Source organism: Durio zibethinus, chromosome 16 (assembly GCF_047325235.1).
Source record: "Durio zibethinus cultivar Kanyao isolate XHJ-2024 chromosome 16, ASM4732523v1, whole genome shotgun sequence".
Classification (NCBI taxonomy): domain Eukaryota; kingdom Viridiplantae; phylum Streptophyta; class Magnoliopsida; order Malvales; family Malvaceae; genus Durio; species Durio zibethinus.
The window spans coordinates 9,564,011-9,570,483 of record NC_143177.1 but is presented as its reverse complement, the minus strand read 5'-3'; the positions used below and the strand labels follow the sequence as shown (position 1 = coordinate 9,570,483).

At 40.4% G+C, this 6,473-nt stretch overlaps 1 pseudogene; it reads right to left on the bottom strand.

The window, feature by feature from the left end:
• Positions 1-201: 201 nt before the first annotated feature.
• On the bottom strand, positions 202-1,687 carry LOC149514300 (25S ribosomal RNA; annotated as a pseudogene).
• Positions 1,688-6,473: the final 4,786 nt, after the last annotated feature.

Below are 6,473 nucleotides of genomic sequence, written 5' to 3'. Positions count from 1 at the left end.
ATGCCTACACTTAGGTCAAACCCATCCTTGTAACAAATACTAAGGGCATTTAGTTGTCATTTACTTAAATGACCAAAGGAGGTATGTCATCACCCAACCAAATTGGTTATAATAAGGAGCACCATTCATCCCTAACCCTAAGGGGGTATCGTGTAAAAAGGTAAAGTGAAAGGGCTTCAGTGGGTCTAAGGGGGAAGGGATGAGTCGAAGCAACAAAGGGCTGAATCTTAGTGGATCATGGCAGTAAGGCCATTCAACCACTTATAATACCTCATCACGTATTTAAGTCATCTGTAAGGGATTCTACCTACCATTTGCTGGAAATTGAGCTCTAAGGAGGCCTGCGTGGCTTGTTCACCATGGGGGTTGCACTTATTACATGTGCCCTTAGGGGTCAACAATCGAGTACCAGGCACACGCATTGCTTCTAGCTTGTATTCTAACTGAAAGGCATTCAGTCATAATCCAGTACATGGTAGCTTTGTGCCACCAGCTTTTTAACCAAGCACGATGACCAATTGTGCAAATCAATGGTTCTTTTCATACTAAGTTGAATTATTATTGTGATGCTATCATTAGTAAGGTAAAACTAACTTGTTTCATGATGGTCTAAACCTAGTTTATGTCCCCTATTGGTTGGTGAACAATCTAACACTTGGTGAATTCTACTTCACAATGATAAGAAGAGCCAACATCAAAGGATTAAAAAGCAATGTCGCTATGAATGCTTGGCTACCACAAGCCAATTATACTAGTGGTAACTTTTCTGACACCTCTAGCTTCAAATTCCAAAAGTTTAAAGGATTGATAGGCCATGCTTTCACGGTTCATATTCATACTAGAAATTAGAATGAAATGAGCTTTCACCCTTCTATTCCATATGAGATTTTTATTCTCATCAAGCTCATCTTATAATAGCTGCATTATCTTTTAACAGATGTGCCACCTTAGCCAAACTTCCCACCTGACAACATCTTCCACCCAAATTGACTGATTGAGGCTGGCCTTGGGTCTAAAAGAAGGGGTTGTGCCTCATCTCTGATTCATGAAATAAGTAAAATAACATTAAAAGTAGTGGTATTTCAATTTTGCCTGACGGTTCCCACTTATCCTACACCTCTCAAGTCATTTCACAAAGTCAGACTAGATTTAAGCTTAACAAGGTCTTCTTTCCCTACTAATTCTACCAAGCTCATTCCCTTGGCTGTAGTTTTGCTAGATAGTAGATAGAGATAGTGAGAATCTCGTTAATCTATTCATGCACATCACTAATTAGATGAATATGTATTTGGCTACCTTAAGAGAGTCATAGTTACTCTCGCTATTTGCCCATGCTTGGTTGAATTTCTTCACTTTGGCATTCAGAGCACTAGGTAGAAATCACATTACCTGAGCATCCATAAGGACCATCACAATGCTTTGTTTTAATTAAAAAGTCAGATTCCCCTTGTTTGTACTAGTTTTGTGTTGATTGTTCGTTGCTCGAAAAGGCTTCTAAGGGAGTTGTTCCTAGTTTGTCTCTCGACTAGTATATTGTGACCCATTCTCACTGTAGGAGTAGTTCAAGTAATGCACCAGTAGTCGATGGGTTTGGGTTTGAAAGCCTCATGCCTAGCCCTCAGAGCCAATCCTTTTCCTAAGGTTACAGATCCATTTTACCGACTTCTCTTGCCTACATTATTCCATCAACTAGAGGTTGTTCACATTGGAAATCGAATATGGTTATGAGTACAACCAGACGTGGATGGCAATGAAATATGAATGGCCTCGACTGTCCCTATTAATCATCACTTTGATCATAAAAGCCAACACAATAGGATCAAATTCCTATAATGTTATCCCATGCTAATGTATACAAGCGTAGGCCTACTTTTAGCACTCTAAACTCTTCAAAGTAACAGTGCCAGAGGAATGACCTTGCCATTTAAAGCTAAGAACACATCACCGACAGTAGGGATGAGTAGACCAATGCTCATCGTGATGTAGATTGGATTACCTAACCTAGTTCTAACTATAAGCTTCTTAATTGCAACAATTTAAATATATGCTATTAGAGCTAAAATTTCTACCATTGCTGGCACCACACTTGCTCTTTAATGGATCCTTGTTAAAGGATTTAGATTGTACTTATTCCAATTACCAGACTCACAAAGCTCAGAATTGTTATTTATTATCACTACCTCCTCATCTTAGGATTAGGTAATTTGTGCGCCTAATGCCTTCATTGGATGTGGTAGCTATTTCTCAGGTTTCTTCTTTGGAATTGAACCCTAATTCTTCGTCACTCATCATTACCATAGTAGGCCACTATCCTACCATCAAAAGTTTATAAGGCAAAATTTTGAATGATGTGTCACTAGCACAAAAGTTGTGTGATTTGTCGAGTTATCATGAATCATCAGAGGAACAAGTGAAGCTCACATTGACCTTTTATCTAATAAATGCATCCCTTTTAGAAGTTGGGGTTTGTTGCACGTATTAGCTCTAGAATTACTACAGTTATTTAAGCAGTAGATACCATCAAACAAACTATAATTGATTTAATGAGCCATCTTTAGTTTCACAGTCTAAATTAGTTCATACTTTAACATGCATGGCTTAATCATTTAGACAAGCATATGACTACAAGATCAACCAAGTAGCATTCCTTCAAGATGTTGGCATCATATAGGCCTTAATGCACTAATTGATTGAAAGAAAGAGCCCACAAGGAGCACAAGTGTCATGTGTGTCGAGCATGAAAAATGCATAGCATTGGGATAAACAAGGGCCAAGAGCTTGCACCTATAAAATGTTTTACATTTGAGAGCATAATTGAATATCGGTAAACCAATGTGGCCACAAAGGTTTGGGTGGCATGCTTGGGACATGGGGCACAATTAAGGTCTAACTCATAGTCCCTAAGGACATAAGATGGATGAAGGATGGTAAGACATCTAGTTTTCATTGATTTACCTATGCTACATAGGATCCTAATTGCGCCTCTAAGGTATTATGACTACATGGGTGTTGATTAAAGAGGATGATGGGTTCACAGTTTGATGCATCAAGCATGGTACCTACCAACATAGATAACTATAGCACCACTCATATGCCTATTGTGTACAAATGGCAACATCACCGCACATCGGTCCATAACCCACCCAATTAATTATTTTATAGATGAATAGAAAAAATGACATACGAGGCCACGCCACAACTACTTGGCAAGGGAAAATCACAAGCAAGGGCCACAAGACTTCCCTTGCCATCCAACGGCAACAACGGCGTGACACCACCAATGCTTGGTCCGATTGGGACCGCATATGCAAACTCTACTGTCACCACCCTAAGGGGATGTTACCCAATTTAAGAATTTGTTCCTAGGTCTTGGGCAACATTGGCTACATGCACGGGCTTGCCTGGGCCAAGGCCTTTTTGTGGTTGATGATAATAGACCACGCGACTACTAAATACCAAAGAGACTTGGCTAGACCAAGCTTACAACTGTAGCTTTTGCTTGTGTCATGGACCATACATGAGTCTTAGACTAAGAGGGTTGTGTGATGGGACTTACTCAAGATGGTACAGGTAATAGATCAGGAAGGATTGAAACCAAAGCCCTAAAGCCACATACTTTACCCAAGTGTATAGGCTAAGGCCAAGGCTAGAGTGTAATAGTACATTTGAGGAGAGCAAGATGGTGCTAGGGGTAAGGATTGCTTGCTAAAAGTTTCTAGAACACCCTAGGATATGATGCGAGCAGTTAGTCACAAAGGTCTAGAACCACCTAGAGATAGGCCAAGTGCATGGGCAAGGTCTAGGAAGGCTTGGAGGTAAGCCAGGTGTGTAGGCACCAAAGGTTCTAGAAGAGCTAAGAGCGAGCACAATGCCAGGCACTATGGTGCCCAGATAAAGAAGGCTCTAGAACTTGCTAGGCACAAGCACCCAGTGAAAGTGCCTAGACTCTTTTAGACTTAGGGGTTCAGTTGGGTGCTTGAAGCCAACAGAAGTCTAGAAAGCCCTTAGCCAACTTTGTTGGGGCCTAGGCACCCTAAAACTATCTTGAAGGCCTTTAATGGCCATACACTTAGATTCATTAAAGCCATAGGTAGCCAAAGAGCTCAAGTATAAATAAGAGAGCCTCCCTCACATTTATAGATAGATAAATAAGCAATAACGATGTGACAATATAAAGATGCAAGAAAGTGAGCATTAGAGACTTAAGCCTTGAAGGCCTTTGTAGAGAACGCATAGGGACTTTGTTCCAAGTGTAAGTGTACCCCATCAAGTAAATAAACTACTCTTGCCTTAACCATTTCCTTCCTAGCTTTCTTTTAAACTCCTAGGAGGTTAGTCGAGTTCCAACACAAGTGCACAGCACATAGTCGATTTAAAGGTTTACTTAGGCATATGGATGGTAGTTTCCTACCTAAGGTTGCATGATAGCTAGGCTTCAGCTCTTGGTTGTGACAGTTGGTATCAAAGCCAGGTTTGAACTTTGGCAACAATCGATGTTGGTGTTAATTCGAGTATGCATGTAGTTTAGCTTGCTAGTGTGCTAGTTGTGCTTTTAGGTTGTAGTGGGAAGTGTTGTGCAAGCAATAGCTGATTATCAATGCCGAGAGTAAGGCACAAAGATACTAAATGCTCTTAAGAAAATTATAGGGAAATCCTTAGTTTGAGCTTCACAATTTTTGGTGTGTATACAAAAGCATGGCTAGTAACCCTCAGCCAAAGTGCACAAGTAACATGCAAGAGGGTTACCTACCCATGGGCAAAAAGAGAAGGACTAGTTTGAAAAATCTATTGTTATCCATGGACTCTTAGTTGGAAAAGTGTAAGTTATCCATAGAAGATTTGAGGGATTGGTTCAATGGCACTAAGTATTACATTTAAAAGCTTAAAGAAGAGATGCATAGTGCCTTCACCTAAGTGATAAAAGTGCTCACACAGCACAACAAGGCTCTAGAGGCTCAGGTGGTAGCCATGTAAGAAGAACTAGAGTAACTTAAGTGGGAGTTTATTGTGTTTCAAGCTACCATGATGGCAAACAGAGGTTTGGGACCTAGGGTGTAAATGCCTAAGCCAAAGACATTCACAGGAAGTCATTCAGCCAAAGAAGTTGACAACTTTGTATAGGGCATGGAGCAGTACTTTTAAGTGGATGGTACAGTAGAGGAAGCCAAGGTAAGCACTATTGCCATATACTTAATTGATGTGGCTTTATTATTGTGGCATTGAATATGCGATGCCATGTAGTAAGGGGAGACTATAATCACCATATGGGATCAGTTTGTGAGTGAACTAATGAAATAGTTTAAGCTAGGATATACAGAAGAAAAATCTTAGGCAAAGCTTATCCAGCTCACTCAAAGGGGAAGAGTGTGAGACTATTGTCGGAAGTTCTTGAAATTGTCATTTATGGTTCTTAGAATGGGTAAGCAAGAAGCCTTGTTCTACTTACACGACAAGTTAAAGCTATGGGGAAGAATTTAGTTAAAGTAGTGTAGGGTCTAAGATTTGAGTTAGGCAATTGTGATTGCTAAATCAGTGGTTGAGTATGAGCTCACTAAATCTCCCAAGCTTGAGGATAGTAGCTTGAATGGGAGAGATGAGAGTAACTACTCTTCATTAGAGTACGAGGCTAAAAAGATAAGCCCTAGCATCACAAAGCAAGGGCTGAAGAGCCTGACAAAGACAAGGTAAAAAGGCCATTACATTACCTTCAATTGCTTCTTGTGTTCGATACCATTAGGCCAAGGGATTACCCATAATGATATAAGCTTCTAGCTATTGCGAAGACTTATAAGGAGTCCAATGGCAAGGATATGTAGTAATTAGCACCCTAAAGGCTCCACTAATGTGTTGAGGCTCAGTGCTATTTCGATGAGTTGAGAAGAGTGGCCTTTTAAACTCTTAATAAAGGGGATAATTGTGTAGCCATAGAGAGCCACCAATCAAGCCAACAAGATCGGTAAAGTGTGGCCATAGAGTGCCACCAGTTAAACTGAAGAGATCAACTAGATCCTTCCTATCAAAGTGCAAAGCAAGCAATTTGTAGGAGAAGGTTAGTTTTGCAACAAACCCATCAGCATCAAGGTAGTAGAAAATGATTATCACAATAACATGCTAAAGACCATCAAGATGAAAGACAATCATTGATCTGTTACACATGTACAGTGAAGGATTGGCATTCCCCTAGCAAGGAGGGCATTACTAGACTGAGTAGGGAAGAATGTTATGAGCTGCACATGAGTCTTAGACCAAAGGGGTCATGTGACAGGACTTGACCAAGATGCTATGGGCAATGGACTAGGAAAGATGAAAATCGAGGCCCTAAAGCCACATACTTTACCCAAGTGTGTAGGCCAAGGTTAAGGCCAGAGTGCAAGAGTGCAATTAAGGTGAGTTGTATGATACCAAGGGTAAGGACTACTTGTTGGAAGTTCTAGAACACCCCAAGATGTGATGCAAGTAGGCCAGCATAAAAA